The 18125-nt window shown below is 37.2% G+C and overlaps 1 protein-coding gene and 1 pseudogene across 1 annotated transcript in view; both read left to right on the top strand.

Annotated features, from left to right (window-relative positions):
- Positions 1-1861: 1861 nt before the first annotated feature.
- On the top strand, positions 1862-5031 carry LOC105807562 (annotated as a pseudogene).
- A 747-nt stretch (positions 5032-5778) lies between these two features.
- Positions 5779-18125, top strand: part of SLCO1A2 (solute carrier organic anion transporter family, member 1A2) — a 56294-nt gene continuing 43947 nt past the window's right edge. The window contains exon 1 of the mRNA XM_012641053.1: positions 5779-6042. The gene's annotated coding sequence lies outside the window, so the exon portion shown is untranslated. The remainder of the gene's footprint in view (positions 6043-18125) is intronic.

The following is an 18125-nucleotide window of genomic DNA, read 5'->3' on the forward strand; positions in this document are numbered from 1 at the left end:
AAAGCTAGTGGATTAAAGTTTGATAAGAAAAAGAATATTTATATGGTCTCTAAGTATCTTCACATAAATCTCTTTTTAATTATAAAGGTAAAATTATAACTTTATGCTCAGAAAACTGGATGATACACTTCGATCATGTGAGCAAACTAACATCACCAATATTGGGAAAACCGACATTATGTGTCTCAAGAACTTGAGGAAGGCATAATATCACTTCGGTGGTATTCCTGCCAAAAATGTGTAACCAGAACCTACTCACGAAGAAACATCAGATAAACTCATGCTTAGGAATATTTCATCCAATAATTGACTTACATGTTCTAAAAAAGCAAATCAAGACTACTCCCCCGCCACCACTACAAAAAAAAAAAAAAAAAAAATGCTGAGAAACTGCTCCTGATCCAAAGAAACTAAAGAGATATAACAACTAAATACACTGTATGGTGCTGGATTTATCCTGCCTCCCTCCCCCCAAAAAAGCTACACAGGACATTGTTTTTTGTTTGTTTTTATTTCAAAACATTAATTAAAGAGGTACAAGTGTTTTTGTTACATGGATACCTCATATAATGCTGAAGTCAAGGCTCTTGGTGTATCAGTCACCAAAATAGTGTTCATTGTACTCAATAGGTAAGTGTTTATCCCACACCCCTCTTCCCACCCTCCCCCTTTCTTGGATTCTCATGTCTTTCATATCACTTGGTGTCTGCTGTGCACCCACTGTTTAACTCCCACTTATTAGTGAGTACATGTGGTATTTGGTTTTCCATTCCTGAGATACTTCATTTAGGATAATGGTCTCCAATTCCATCCAAGTTACTGCAAACAACATTATTTCGTTTCTTTTTATAGCTGATTAGTACTCCATGATATACAGCTCTCTCTCTCTCTCTCTCTCTCTCTATATATATATATATACATATATATATATCACATTTTCTTTATCTACTCATGACTTGATGGGCTCTTAGGTTGACTCTACATCTTTGCAATTGTGAATTGTGTTGTGATAAACATTTGCATGCAGATGTGTTTTGGATAAAATTACTTCATTTCCTTTTGGTAGATACCTAGAAGTGGGATCGCTGGATTGAGTGGTAGGTCTACATATATTTCTTTGAGGAATCTCCATATGGTTTTCCATAGAGGTTGTACTAATCTGCAGTCTCACCAACAGTGTATAAACATTCCTTTTGCTCTGCATCCATGCCAGCATCTATTATTTTTTGACTTTTTAATAATGACCATTCTGATACAGGAAAAGTAGTTATCACATTGTAGTTTTAATTTGCATTTCCCTGATAACTAGTGGTGTTGAGCATATTTTCATGTTATTGGCTATTAGTCTATCTTCTTTCAAAATAACTTCTGTTCATGTCTTTTGCCCACTTCTTGATGGGGTTGTTTGTTTTTTCCTTGCTGATTTCTTTGAGTTCTTTGTAAATTCTGGATATCAGTCCTTCGTCAGATGAATAGTTTGTAAATATTTTCTCCTATTCTGTAGGCTGTCTATTCGCTCTGTTGATTATTTCCTTTGCTGTGCAGAAGTGTTTTGATTTAATTAAGTCCCCTTTATTTATCTTTGTTGTTGCTGTGATTGCCTATGGGGTCTTCTTCATAAATTATTTGCCTAGGCTGATATCTATATATAAAAACTGGCCATAAAGTAATTACCTGACCTGCTTTTTTTTAACTGTTAAACCCCCATTCCTAGAAGGGCCCTGCCGTACACACAGAAGGAAGGAATGCACGCTCAGAGAGGCCAAACATAATCTAGGCAGAAAGGCCTTGCTGGGCTCCCCACCCAGCCTGTCAGGTTTCAGTCTGAAATATCGGTTCTTAGCATGCTCCTGGCGGAACAATGACCAGACATGCCAAAGTAAGGCAAGCACAAAAATGAGGTTTATTGAGGAGAGAAAGATAGGATTATAGAGCAAGACATAGCTTTACAGAGCATGATACATACATCACAGATGACGACCAGACCCATTGCCGCAGCAAAGGGAGAGCAGAAGGAAGGGCACACACACACAAAAAGGGCAGGGGGTTATTGATCTCTACCACTGAGTTGGGGGAGGAGCAAGGCAGTTCCTGGCTAGGTTGTGAGAGCCTGAAGGGCTTTGCGAAGCCTCCACAGGGCTCAGAATTTGCTTTTCCAGCCACCAGGGGGAGCTGCTGGTAGGAGGGTCAGGACAAGCACTCCAAACCTGGAGGGCTGTTCACAGCGAGGGGGCTAAATGCTTGAATGCTATGGCCTGGGGATGGAATCTCTCTCCCTTATCCAGTGGCACAGTTTTTCTGTGGAGAGGGGTAGGTGCTTCCCCAAATGGCGACTTCTTGGACTTCCACACACCCTGTGAGATTGAGTCAGTAATTTCCGTGAAAGGTGTGCAAATTGACTTCCCTGTCAGTAGGAGGTGCTTGCTGGAAGAAACGAGCTGCAATGTTGTTTCTGATTCCTGTGATAGGCTCCAGTCCCTCAGGAGGTGCACGTGAATGTCTCAGCTGGTGGGTGGGGCCCTGGAACTCACAGGTAAATCCTTATTGTCTGCCACAGCAGAGGCAGGTGGGGGGAGTGCGGCTGGGCAGGAGTGGGTTGGTTGAGCTTGCCCTCAGGCTCCACAAAAGCTGGCACCGTAACCGTTTTGGCAGGGGTCAAAGGCCTCCTCCAAGCTTCTGGGCAGAGCTGCCGGAGAGGGTCCGAAGTGGCCGCATTCAACCAGAAAAATCTGCTGAGATTCACACAGTGGCAGTCTGCAATGGACCTCGCTCCTCTCCCCACTCTTCTGCTCCACAGTGTCCCTTTGGTGTCTGCTGGCAGCCGGGAGCCCAAGCCAGCTGAGCTCCCTCCCGGCTGCGCTGTGGGCCAGGAGGTTCCCTGCCCAGGATCCCAGCTTGAGCTGAGAGTGTGGCCCTCTCATGGGGCATGGGTGCCCAGCGAGCACCCCGCAGCTGGGACCCACACTGCACTCTCCTCCTAGATCATCCCACGCGGCTCCCTGGCCTCCCGAGACCAAGAAAATCAATCCCTGACCGTGCCAGGGAGAAGCGTGCTGGCCCCAAGTCACCCACAGGGTGCCCAAGCAGGATCAATGTCCTTCTGCCTCGGGGTGTGCCTTACTCTGATGGAGCTGCTGGGCAAGCAGCGCCAGGGAGGGCTGGCAAGCAAGGAGCTCACAGTCTGAGCACCCCTCAGTCTGCTGCAGGACCCCAAGAGGAAAGGCTTGATGCCCACTCTCTGTGGAAGCCTCGGTGTGGTGGCTCAGTTGTCTCTCTCAGCAGCCACGGCTGGGGGAGGGGAAGGGGAGGAAAAGAGTCTGTGTGGAGGAAAGCTAGCACTCTGGTCGTCTCTAACCGTCTCTCCGGGAGGCAGTCCGCCCAGAATGTCAAGGCTCTGTAGTCATGCAGCACATCACTTGGGACTCACTGGACCCCTGTGCCTCCTGCAGTCTGGGCCGGAGTTGGGAAATGTCTGTTTGGGAACGAGCAAGACCAACCCTGAGGAGCTGAAGCCCCCTGGGGTCCAAAGCACACAGTGGGTGGAGAAGCAATATGGCGCCTGCCATCTGAGCTCAGGTCTGTGGGGGTGGGAAGTGCCCCAGGGGGCTGGCAGCCTGGTGCCCTGTCCACCAGAAGTTCTCAGCTCACTAGTGGCAGCAGCCTCTGGGCTTGTGTGGGCAGAAAGTCTCTCCAGCATCTCAGAAACTCACCAACTATCAGAGATATGAAGGAGAGAGAAACAAACTGCTCCACCAATGCTTCTCACTGGACTCCAAGCCTCTCGGAGGTCGGTCTTTGCCGATACCTTGCTCCTTCTTGTTCTGTTCCACAACTTCTTCCTGTGCAGTCTCCCAAAAGCTCTGGCACCCTTCCTTCAGACCCACATCCAATTTATGTTTGTCTATTTGTTTTTTCTCTTTCACCTAAAACTTCTGCTTCTCACTGAGATGCTTGGGTGGCTGGTGTCTCTGGTCAGCCATGTGCTTTTGAATTTAATAATGTATTAATGCAACCTGAATTGGTGGCAGTCATGAAATGGCTGAAAATAAAAACATTTGTCCTCTCTGCAAACCATAGTGGTACTCTGGTGGCCAGTTATCCATTTGATAATGGTGCTCCAGCAACGGGAACATTACTTTCCTGGAGCTTAATTCCTGATGATGATGTTTTTCAATTTCTCACACGTATCTATGATTCAAAAAAATATTAACTGATCAACACATAAGTGCACATATAAGAATAACATTTATTGGATTTCGGGCAGAGGGGAGAGGGGAGGAGGGGATGGGTATATACATACACAAAGAGTGCGATGCGCACCATCCAGGGGGTGGACATGCTTGAAGCTCAGACTTGGGGGGGGGGCAAGGGCAACATACGTAACCTAAATATCTGTACCCCCATAATATGCTGAAATAAAAAAAAAATCCCAATATGAAGAAAGAAAATCAGTGTAAAAATAAAATGAACTTTCCTAATGGAGTTACAAATTGATACTCTTGGTATCCACTCCAAGGTGGAATGCACGATTATAACTACATCTGCATCCAGTGTTTTGGAATTGCATCGAAGTAGTCATGTTGTAAATAGCCCCACCAGGAGAAGCACCAATTCTTCTGGAATGATAACAAAACCTCATTACATGGATATATAAAACAGGTGCACCTAGGTGTAAAGAGTCAAGTTTTTGTTCAAAATGGAAATCAATTACCCAATGTAATTGTGGAAGTCTGAGAAAGAAAACATATCTGCACTTATAGAACCAAAAAATTTGGAGAGTATTTGGAAGTATCTCATTCTCTTGCCTGGGTCATATATAATAAATGTTACAGTCCTTGGACTTTCATACCTCACAAACATGATTATTCCAGAGAAATCCCAGAACTTCAATGCTCTTAAAAAGGACATTCTGCTTCCATTCCAAGGGCAATTGGAACAGTATCAGATCCTTCCTGCCCTGTGATTCCTCTATACAGAAAATTGCCAAGCCACTCTACAGTAACAAAGCATGGTTTATTCTTATTATTTTAGTGTATCTTTTGTAAATATTTTTCATATAAAGCAAAATGTGAAACTCAACCCCCATCACCACCTGGAATTAGGAATGAGTTATGCCAGGTTACTGCAACCCTAACTCCCTCTGTGAGATCTCAACTGGATAAACTCCATGGATTGCCCTAAGATAAAAAGCTGTTTACAAATCCTGCAATAAACAACACCTGGTGATAAGGAAAGAATACATTTTTGATGATGAATGGAATACAACTACCTTCAAGTCTTTAAGTAATTTACATTTAAATTAATCTTGAAGTAGTCTTAGAAATTTGTGAGAAATTAAACTTGAGAAGCAAAAAAAAAAAAAAAATTCCTGCGAGAAAAAAGGAGCTAATTTTGTATACAGAGAGCAAGGTGAATATAAAAAATAAAGAGGAACATATATTGACCACCTACTATACACAAGACCTTACCATGCATGGCATATATGAAGAGATAGTAAGTGCTGTCTATAATTAGTTCACCCAGTGCAGGCAGAAATAATCATAGGACTGGGAATATTTACTTGTGAAAATGTTCAAAGGATATACAAGAGAAAATAGGTAACCATATCTCTCTCAGTGGCCCAAGAAAATATGGGCCTGATGGGATAACAAGGTTGTGCAAGGTTGTGTTTACAGAACCTCAAAGGGACAGGTCAGTTAAGTAAGTCTTTCTGCCTCCAGAGCCAGAATCCCTGCCTTTCTGTATCTAGATGCCATAGTCCTCTATTAAGCTGTTGATTCCCACATGTGTAACTCTAGCCTCTTGCCTGAGCTTCAGACTCACGTCTCACCTCCCACTGGACATATCCACCCGGATGAAACCCAGAGGTCATACCTGAGCGTGAGTGTGAGCATGAGTATGCTCATGATAAAATTGAGCAGACTTTTCCCCCTTGAGCTGATCTCCCTCCTGTAGTCTTTATCTCAATTCCTGGTACCATTAAGCTAGAAACCTGGGAGGCATCCTCAATACTTCCTCCTCCTTCTTCATTCCATATATTCAGTAAGTCATAAAGATTGTTGTTAATTGTAACTGTTGATTAATTCTCAAAAAAATTTATTTAAAAATAGATGATTCTACTTAAAGTGTTTTTATTTTTTATTTTTAATTATTATGGATAAATAATAGTTGTACATATTTATAGGGTACATGCGATATTGTGATAAAAGCATACAATGTGTAATGATCAAATCAGGGTACTTGGGGGATCCATCACCTCAAGAATTTATCATTCTTTTTTGTTAGGAACATTTCAATTCTACTTTTGTAGTTATTTTGAGATACATATTAAATTATTAACTGTAGTTGCCTTGTTGTGCTACTGAACATTAGATCTATTCCTTCTATACAACTGTACTTTTGTACCCATTAACCAATTCCTCTTATTCTCCCCTCCCCACTATCCTTCCGAGCCTCTGGTAACCACCATTCTACTCTCTCTCTCTGTGAGTTCAGTTTTAGCTCCCATGTATAAGCAGAACATGTGACTAAAGTGTCTTATTTTAGATTGCTATGTTTGTAGACAATTATGAAGTTTTTTATAAACTTAATTATGGTATTGGGTAATATTAAGTATGAAAGATGAATTTCTTATGTATCATGTTATTTAATATGTGATAGTCACTCTTTATTTTAAATTCATGCTGAGAGAAAAGCGTGGCCTATTAAGAAATAAATTCGAAGATAACATTATGCTGTATTTGGTTTTGGAAAGCCATGTGCTAAAAGGTAGATTGGAATTTATCGTGTTAAGTTGTTCGAATAAAAAGTCGATTTTATGATATTTGTAATTTTTACACTTAAAATATTTTAAAAGTTTAAAATATCAATAAACTTAGTTTTATGTTTGAGTTTTCTTTAAAATTGAGGAACTAAGAAAGTAGTTTTATATTATCTTATGACTCTGAGTATGAAAAGCCCATCTAGGTATTATTCTCTATTCTGTTATTCCTTTTCAAAAATTGATTTTGAAATAACGGAACTATAAAATGAGGTACTGGTAAAAAATTTTGAATAGATGAATGAAATTTACTAATGGATGAAGGAAATCTTGAGTGGAATTTATAACATTATTATTTCTATGCTTCTCATTAAGTTGTATTTTGACATCAGTGCACTTCACACTTCCTGTCTTTAGCCAATGGTCCATTAGAGGCATAAATAAAACAGCATATGAGAACAAATAAAGATAATTCTAAATTGTCTAATGATCCAAACCATTATGTTTGCAAATGATATTCAACTGAGTACTGAGTGGTAAACTGTAGGAGAGGCGAGTTATATGCACACTCATCTGATTAAAACTAGCTCCTGAGCACCTCGCTTGACGTTTATTCAGAGCTCCAAACTGTGTCCTTTATATAATTTAAACAATTATTTTATTTACTAATCCCAAAGTAAATAAATAAAACAAATATTTAAGTAAAGACAAAGTAAATTGATATCATTCTGACCTTTAACCAGATGCAGCCAACTGGGACCATTGGGGCCTCCCAGCTCTAACCAACATGCAGCAGCTCCAGTCAGGAAAGTTAGGGCTGCCTCATGCTGATTAGCTAAATTAAGCCCTAAGTAATCAAAGAGAAGGTAGAGAAAGAGGACACTGGCAAAGTTCTTAGTGAAAGCAAGAGTTTTCAAGAAAAAACAAGAAAAAAAAAATCCAGAAGTAGTTAAGAACACATTGTCATAAATCAGAAGTATGTTGCATTCTTACTATGTTTTCAAAAAATATCAATACCAATGATTTTTTTCCTACACCTTCTTTAACTGGAAAAAAAAAAACCCACAATGATCCTTGTGGAAAATATCATAGAAATTTCCAAAGAAAAAACAAAATCAACCACAATCCTATCCAAAGATAACCACGTTTAAGATTCTAGTTTAAGTCCTCTAGTGTTTTATTTAAGTGACTAGGTCAGTGGACACACACACACACACACACACACACGCCACACTTGTGGAGGGGTGGCTTAGGGAGGTTGTTACAAGCCTGTAGGGCCAGACTTCCTGAATCCTGCTCTGTGTCTTGGTTCTGCCACTTATAAGCTGTATGACCATGCACAAGTTACTTGACCTCTCTGTGCTTTAATGTCTACATCTTTAAAGTTGGGATAATAGTACTTCTGCCATAGAATTTTAGGAGAATTAAATGGGTTAATATCTGCAAAGCTCCTAGAATAGTGCTTGGAATATAGAAAGCAGTATATAATGTTTATATTTTTATTATTATCTCCAATCATATATAGTTTTACAAAAGATGATATCACATTGTATTTGATATATATTATATTAGAGCTCATGTTTTTCCAATCTAGTGCTAGTCCTTCAGAAAAATCTGTTTCTTCATGCTTTTTTTTATATGTTGGCGTCCTTGAGAGTATTCAGTAAATACCAGCTTTCTCCTTCAATTCTAATTGTAAATCATTTGAAAAACAAGAGACACAAATGTTGGCACATGGAGTCCAAAATATTATTTTTAGCACTAAGCATGTTAATATGAGGGAATGTGTTTTATTAAAGAATCCATTGGCAAGCACATTTCCTAATACTAAACCTCCAAATAGACAGACTTCCCCCAGGGTCACTGGATCACGTCAGCCCGCCCCACATGCATAAGTGGGGTGTGGGCGGAAGAGAGGTGTGCTGTGATAATGGAGCTCCATCGATACAGAAGAGAATAATGAGAATGAGGAATAACACCAATATTATTCTTTTCTCTTCTTTATGTACCCTTTTTTAAAAAAATGTTTTAATGTGCCATTTTTAATCTGGCTGTTGAAGCATTCTAACAAAACATTTAGTGATAATGAAGAATACATATGTATCATCAACTCAGTCTCTTTGGACATTTCCGTCCCCCCAATAAAACCTTAATAAGCAAACTGGATATACTTTGCTGTATGAAGATTTGGTGACTATGCCTGTGTTTACGTGACGCAAAAGTGATTAGTTAATGTATTCAGGTCAATTAAAAACAAATTGATTTGGTGATAAAATGATCTTATTTGGCATCACAGAGAGATTGCAGTATCTACATATGTAAAGTGGGGAGCTGAACATTATGCAAATAGTTAAATTTCCTGAATATTTTATTACTGAGAAGAAAAAGAGCATTGAAGACGAAAAGTATATTATCCAATAATATAAAAAGCTACCCTTCATTGAATGTTGACTGTGTGCTAGTTTTATATTATACATTTAACATCTCCTATCTCATTCTGTAATGATCATGGTTGTGTTGATCATTTGTTTATCTGGCCTCACATCCATTCATTCCTATTTTCTGATCCTCTCTGTAGCCCAAGAGACTGACTTCTGAGAACTCAATGTCCTGGCTCTCTTGTTATCTGACTTACTGTTAAGCGTGTCAGTGGGAAGTATTGGTGTGAGATTGGGATTGTGGAGCAGGGAAAAGCCAGGGCACCCCTCACCACCACTGCTTTAAGCAGTGCCTCCGATGGTGGCTTTGTGTCTTCAAGGGCTCAAGCTTCTGCAGCTCAACCTTTTACCTTTCTGATGCAGTCTTTGGAGTGGGAGTGATTTCCCATTGTTGTAAATCTCTGGGTTGCCCAACATCCTGCAGTTTGGCTTTTTAACTCTTCTGATACCTTTGTAACTAGTTTCCCATACTAAATTCCTCTATTAAATTACCTGTTGTGAACTCTATTTTACTATCTGGACCTTGACAAGGATAGATACTGTCTCCATTTTGTAGATAGATTAAGTGACTTGTACAGACACACAAAGCCAGTTTAAAAACAGGCTTTCAAACCAGTTGTACCTAATTTAAAAGCCCAAGTACATAAATTATTATGCTGCATTCACATGGTAGTTCAAATGAATATCCAAATGAGCAGTTTTCATTAATCACCTCTTATTTAGCTCAAATTGGTTGCATTATGGCATTAACTTGCTATTGTCAAGATTTAATTAACTGTCTCTCCCAATAGCTTATAAGACCTCTTGAGAGCAAACACGTATATTATTCATCTTTGTATCCCTAATACATACATCTGTGCTTGGAATGTAGTAGAGCCTTAATAAATATTTGTAGAATGAATGAATAATAATCACTATTATAGACTGAATGACGATTTTATTTTAACAACCATGCTAGGGGTCTTATGTACATTTTATAACTCAATCTTCATAACAATCTTGCAAGGTAGGCATAAATATTTCAAAATCATAGGTGAGGAAAAATAGTCTCAAACCGTTTAAACAACTCACAACTAATCTGGGATTAAACCCAGGCTAATTGGTTTTCAAAGTCTGACATTTCAATTATATATAGCTGCCCACCTACATCAATGAATGTGAATTTAAAAAACACATAAATAAATGGATTGGGAAAGAATCTAAGCATTTTATTGAATTTTCAATTATTTTTGGAATTTTATAAACAAAGTCTTGTCTCTATGAGAAAAAGGAGCAGTACAGTATTTATTTGCCATAAATTGAATGGAGGTACATATTTTTATACCTAAAATTATGTCTATGCAGACAAAGGGAAGAGAAGAATTGGGATAATAATCTGAAGAAATTAAATAGTTTATATTGCTGTCAAAGAAAAATCAGAGCTGTACAGAAAAGTGGTAAAAGGTTTTATTCAAAAACTATTGCAATGAGAGCATAGAGACCTCAGTATAGAACTGGGCCCAATTCCAAATACAGTATGGACAAGGAGCAAGGTGGGGGTCAGTGGATGGAAAATTGCTAAGAGAAAACATCAGGAGTAAGGAGGGATTCTGGATAAACCAACTTGACAGGATATTTGTTGAAGACAGGCTAGGGTGATCAGATTTCACCTGGGGGATGATCGAGGATGAGGAATTTTATCAAACATCTAGATGATCAGATATCAAGAGTGAGGAATTCTCTCTAAACTGACCTAGCAAGATTCTTGCTGCAACTAGGCAGTACAGGGCTGGACACTGGTTTGAGCTGTAGAGGGATTAGAGGAGCCTGACTAGGCTTAGGTTAAGGAGGGCGTCTTGTGATCACCAGTGTGGAAAGCATTGATTACTCTCATGATTATTTAATTAATTTCTATAATTACTTGGTATTGGGTGTAACATTGACAATATTCACAACCTGTTCCCCCAAAGATAGAATTCAAGTTCTAACTTTGTGTTTCTGTTTCTCGGTCTATTGTCTAGAGTTAGTACATTATCCAAAGTAACAGGGTAGGTATTTTTACCGGTAGATGGCTGATGAAGGATTTTGCTTGTGTTTCTGTGAGTTTCAGTCTTTGCTTTGAGTGGAAAAATCATATGCATGAGTAATATTCTTTGTTTCAGTTAAGTTTCCCCCCTAATTTTTCCTAGAGTAATGCAATCCTGGTGCCTTCCTCTCAATGTAGGGAGTAAAATAATGCCTGTGTTTGTAAGGCTGATTTGCAGAATCCATTCTTTTATTCTTTGATTTCTGATAAAAATGGACCAATAGAAGTAAAATAATTTGGTAGACATCATACAAAAAGTCATTGTTGATTCTACATGTGCTTCATTGGCACGTACTTGCTTGGTTTGGTATTGGTTGACATTGTTTCAGCTGAATACTGCCAAAGAGGCTATTTCTCACAGGCATAGGAGCCATTTGAAGATCCTGAAAAGAAGTGATTTTTCATAAGATTTTTTGTGTGACTGTCTTTTTTCCCTGGGAAAGGATTGTCTTCTAAGTCTTCTTCATATACGGACTACTGGCTTTGCCATGATAAAGTAAGGCCTTTATTTTATTAATTGAATGGTAGAGAATAATGTAAAATTAAATGCCTGCATTTTCCCCAGCTGATTTCTACTAATCGCAGACTATATCAATTTACTTAACACAGGGATAAGAGGGCAAACAAGGCTGTTTATTGTTCTCTTTTGATAGAGACATATTATTAAAGGCTGGCAGCCAACACATCTCAAAAACTTCAGAGTATTGATGTTCAATTGGTGTAGAGTTTCGGTCATGCAAGATGAAAAACTTGTAGATATCTGCTGTCCAACAATGTGTATGTATATAGTTGACAATTCTGCACTGTGCACTTAAAAATTTTTTAAGAGGGTATATGTCCTGCTAATTTTTCAAAAATCACAAACAAACAAAACAAAACAACCCAGAGCTGTGACCAGTAGGCATGGAAGAAACTGAACCACAATTGTGTGAGAAAGCATACTAAAAAGCACTGCTTGTCTCTATTTGAATGCTGAGAAGGAGTTAGAGAAATAAAATGATTCTCCACTTAATAAAACTTCAGCAAGTTGTTTTCATTAGCAGCAATGATTGATAGGAATTTGTCAGTGACACGTTGTGGTCCTGGGAGCAAAAGTCACTGTGTAAACAAGACTATGCTAACAAAAGGGGACTGTTCACATGGCTGGCACTTGGACAGCCTTGAGAATATGAAGAAACAACACATGCAGTTCTCTGATTTGAGGCCAAAATGGTCAACAATGACTGTAACATTAACTATTGGATCTCATGGAATTGTAAAATAAATGGGATAGATTTTGTTAATTCATTTTTTTCACCATGAAAATGTTTGAAATATATCTGAAAACAAATTGTTTCACTGCATAGATTAGCAAATTAGAGAAAGCTTAGGATTAATTTAATCACATTTAGTTCTTTCCAAGTGTTTAACTTCAAATAGTACCTCTTACTCTAGTCAAGACAATTATTTATAAAATTTCTCTCAAATAGTAAAAACATTTTGAAATAAGTCTTGAAGACATGGTGATAAAATCTTCTTTAGATAGTCACTTCATGTCATAATTCATGGAAGAAATTATATAGAATTCCTCTATGTGGTGATTTTCTGTGTCACTTACTCCAGCCTCTATGCCCTCTGGCTACATATGAAAAATAGACATGTAGATTATGGAGAGAGGAGGTGGAGGAAGATGGCCAAACAGAACCTTCCAGTGATCATCCCCTTGTAGGAATATCAAACTGAGCAACAATCGACACAAGGAATTATGTTCATAAGAATCAAAAACTTGGTGCAGTCCCAACTGCAGTAGCCTCAAGGGAGTGCTCACATCACCCCTTCCCCAACTCCAGGCAGCACAGCACCATGAGTGAGATTCCTTCTGTTTGAGGGAATATGAGGGAAGAGTGTGAGAGACTTTGTGTGGTAATCCAGGGAATTCTCTTGTACCTTACTCAAGTCCACCAAGTTGGTACCACCAGGAGTCTGCAAAATTCATAGCATTCTTGGCTTGGGGCATCTTCCAGTACTGATATGGTTGCTGGGACCAAAGACTTAGGTAAAAACACTCAATTCCCTTTGAATACCTGGAAAGCCTTCACAAGGAGGATAGATACAAACAAGCCCAGACTAAGAAGATTAGAAAAAATACCTAACCCTTGAATGCCCAGACATTTATGAAATTATGCAGACATCATGAACATCCAGGAAAACATGACCTCACCAAACGAACTAAATAAGGCAGCAGTGACCAATGCTGAAGTGATGGAGATATGTGACCTTTTAGACAGAGAATTCGAAATAGGTGTTCTGAAGAAGCTCAATGGACTTCAAGACAACACAAAGAAGAAAGTCAGGATCCTATCAGAGAAATTTAACAAAGAGACTGAAATAAAAAAAAAAATTCTGAAGCCGAAAAGTGCAGTTGACAAGCTGAAATATGCATCAGAGTTTCTCAATAGCAGAATTGAACAAATAGAAAAAAGAATTAATGAGCTTGAAGTCAGACTATGTGAAAATACACAGCTAGAAGAGAAAAAGGAAAAAAAGAATAATAAAGAATGAAACATACCTACAAGATCTAGAAAATAGCCGAAACAGGGCAAGTCTAAGAGTTATTGGCCTTAAAGAATAGGGAGACAGAGAAAGAGAGATTGGAGTAGAAAGTTTATTCAAAGAAATTATAACAGAGAACTTTCCAAACCTAGAGAAAGATATTGATATTCAGGTGCAAGAAGGTCTTAGAACACCAAGCAGATTTAACTCAAATAAAACTATACTCTAGGCATTTAATAATCAAGCTCCCAAAGATCACAGATAAAGAAAATGTCCTAAGTGCAGCAAGTAAAAAAAAAAGAAAAAGAAAAAAATATATAAAGAAAAACATGTAAAGGAACTCCAATATGCCTGGTACCAGACTTCTCAGTGGAAACCTTACATGCCAGTAGAGAATGACATGACATATTCAAAGTGCTGAAGGAAAAAACCTTAATCCTAGAATATTATATCCTGCAAAAATATCCTTTAAACATGAAGAAGAAATAAAGATTTTCCCAGACAAACAAACGTTGAGGGATTTCATCAATATCAGATCTGCCCTACAAGAAATGCTAAAAAAATTTATTCAATCTGAAAGAAAAGGATGTTAACAAACAATAAGAAATCATCTGAAGATATAAAACTCACTGATAACAGTAAGTACAAAACAAATATGGAAACTCTATCACTGCAACTGTGGTGTATAAACCACTTATATCTTGTGTAGGAAGACTAAAAGGCAAGCCTATCAAAAATAGTAACTACAACAATTTTGTAAGAGATAGATAATATAAAAAGATATAAATGAAAATTATAAAATGTCAAAAAGTGGGGGAGATAGAATTAAAGTGTGGAGTTTATTTTTTTTTAGCTTTCTCTCTGCTTGTTTGTCTAGCAGAGTTAAGTTGCCATCTGTTTAAAATAATTAGTTATAAGATCTTTTTGCAAGCATCATAGTAATATCAAATTAAATTCCTACAGCACATACACAAAAAATAAAAAGCAAGAGGTTAAAACACGCTACCAGAGAAAGTCACTTTTGGTCACACAAAGGAATACAGGAAGGAAGGAAGAAAGGACTACGAAACAACCAGAAATCCAATATCAACATGACAGTAGTAAATGCTTACCTATCAACAAAAACACTGAATGTAAATGGACTAAATTCTCCAATCAAAAGACATAGAGTGGCCAAATGGATAAAAAAGCTAGATCCAACTATATGCTGCCTACAAGAATCTCACTTCACTTATAAAGACACACAGGCTAAAAATAAAAAGATGGAAAAAGATATTGCATGCAAATGGACACCAAAAAAGAGCAAGAGTAGCTATACTTATATCAGATAAAATAGATTTCAGGACCAAAACTCTAAAAAGAGACAAAGAAGATCATTATATAACGATAAAAGGGTCAATTCAGCAAGAGGCTATAACAATTGTTAATAACATATATGTACTCAACACTGGAACATCCAGGTATATAAAGTAAATATTATTAGAGCTAAAAAGAGAGACAGACCTCAATACAGTAATAGTTATAGTAATATTTTCAACATTGGACAGATCATCTAGACAGAAAATCAACAAAGAAACATCAGAGTTACTCTGCACTATAGTCCAAATGGACCTAATAGATATTTACAGAATAGTTCATCAAATAGCTGCAGAATATATGTTCTTCTCCTCAGAACAAGGATAGACAATGTGTTAGGCCACAAATCAAGTCTTAACTTACTCAAAAAACTTGAAATATGGTCAAGTACTTTCTCTGACCACAATGGAATAAAACTAGAAATCAGTAACAAGAGGAACATTGAAAACTATACAAACACATGAAAATTAAACAATACACTCCTGATTGACCAGTGGGTCAATGAAGAGGTTAAGAAGGGAGTTAAAAATTTCTTGAAACAAATGAAAATGAAAAGACAGCATACTAAAACCTATGGGATACAGTAAAGGCAGCACTAAAAGGAAAATCTATAGCAAGAAGTGCCTATATCAAAAAAGCAGAAAAACTTCAAATAAACAACCTAATAATACATCTTAAAGAAAAACAAGGAAAACAAGAGAAACCAAACCCAAAGTTAGGAGAAGAAAAGAAATAATAAAAATCAGAGAAGAAATAAATGAAATTTAAACAAAAAATACAAAAGAACAATGAAATGAAAAGTTGGTTTTTTTGAAAGATTAAACAAAATTGACAAACCTTTAGCCAGACTAAGAAAAAAAGAGAGAAGACCCAAATAAATAAAATCAGTGTTGAAAAGGGAGACGTTATAACTGACTGCAAAAATTCAAAGGATAATTAGAGACTACTAAAGGCAACTATATGCCAAATTGGAAAACTTTAGAAGAAACGGATAAATTCCTACACACTTACAACGTACCAAGATTGAACCAGGAAGAAATCTAAAATCTGAATAGACCAATAAGAAGTAATGAGATAGAAGTAGTAATAAAAAATGTCCCATCAAAGAAAAGCCCAGGATCTGATAGTTTCACTGCTGAATTCTACCGAATATTTAAAGAACTAATACCAGTCCTACTCAAATGACTTCAAAAAATTGAGGGGGGAATGCTCCAAAACTTACTTTATGAAGCAAGTATTATTGTGATACCAAAACCAGACAAAGACACAACAAAAAAGGAAAACTACAGGCTAGTGTCTCTGATAAACTTAGATTCAAAAATTCTCAACAAAATATTAGCAAACTGAACTTAACAATACACTAAAAAATTATTCATTTTGATCAAGTTGGATTCATTCCAAGAATGCAAGAGTGGTTCCTATACAAATCAATCAATGTGATACATCATATCAATAGAACAAAAGAAAAAAACCATATGATCATTTCAACTGATACTGAAAATGCATTTGATGAAATTCAAGATCCATTCATGATAAAAACTCTCAAAACACTGGATATAGAAAGAACATACCTCAACACAAGAAAAGCCATATATGACAGATGCACAGCTACTATCATACTAAATGGGGAAAAACTGAAATCCTTTACTCTAAGATCTGGAGCAAGACAAGGATGCCCACCTAAACCATTGTTAGTCAACAAAGTACTGGAAGTTCTAGCTACAGCAATCAGACAAGAGAAAGAAATAAAGGGCATCCAAATGGGAAAGGAAGAAGTCAAATTATCCTTGTTTGCAGATAATATAATTTTATATTTAGATAAACCTAAAGACTACACCAAAAAACTATTAGAACCGATAAATTCAGTAAAGTTTCAGGATACGACATCAATACACAAAAATCAGCAGCATTTCTATATGTCAACAGTGAACAATCTGTAAAAGAAACTAAGGAAGTAATCCCATTTATAATGCCTACAAATAAAATGAAATTCCTAGGAATAAACTTAATCAAAAATTGAAAGATCTCTACAATAAAAATTATAAAACATTAATGAAAGAAATTGAAGATGATATAAATAAATGGAAAGATATTCCATGCTTATAGATTGAAAGAATCAATATTGTTAAATTGTCCATACTACTCAAAGCAATCTACTGATTCATTGCATTCCCCACCAAAATACCAATGATATGCTTCACAGAATTAGAAAAAAATCACCCTAAAATTTATATGGAACCACAAAAGACCCAGAATAGCCAAAACCACACTGAGCAAAAAGAACAAAACTGGAGGAATCACATTACCTGATTTCAAATTATACTACAAAGTTGTAGTAACCAAAACAGCATGATATTGGCACAAAACAGACACATAGACCAATGGAACAGAATAGATAATCCAGAAATAAATTCACACATTTATAATGAACTCATTGTTGATAAATGTGCCCAGAATATACATTGGGGAAAGGATGGTCTCTTCAATAAATGGTGATAGGAATACTGGATATCCATTCATTCTTCTGCATATGGATATTGATATGCAGAAGAATGAAACTTGACCCCTATCTCTCACCATATACAATAATCAAATCCAAATCAATTAAAGACTTAAATCTAAAACCTGAAATTATGAAACTACTAAAAGAAAACTTTGGGGAAACACTCCAGGATGTGATCTAGGCAATGACTTCTTGAGTAATACCTCAAAAGCAAAGCAAAAATGGACAAATATGATCATATCAAGCTAAAAAGCTTCTGTACAGCAAAGGAAACAATCAACAAAGTGAAGAGACAGCCCACAGAATGGGAGAAAATATTTGCAAACTACCCATCTGACAAAGGATTAATAACTAGAATATATAAGGAGCTCCAACAACTCAATAGGAAAAAATCAAATAATCTGATTTAAAAATGGGCAAAACCAGCCTGAGCAAGAGCGAGACCCCATCTCTACCAAAAATAGAAAGAAA

This window comes from Propithecus coquereli, unplaced genomic scaffold, assembly GCF_000956105.1.
Source record: "Propithecus coquereli isolate 6110/MARCELLA unplaced genomic scaffold, Pcoq_1.0 Scaffold16, whole genome shotgun sequence".
In the NCBI taxonomy this organism is placed as follows: Eukaryota; Metazoa; Chordata; class Mammalia; order Primates; family Indriidae; genus Propithecus; species Propithecus coquereli.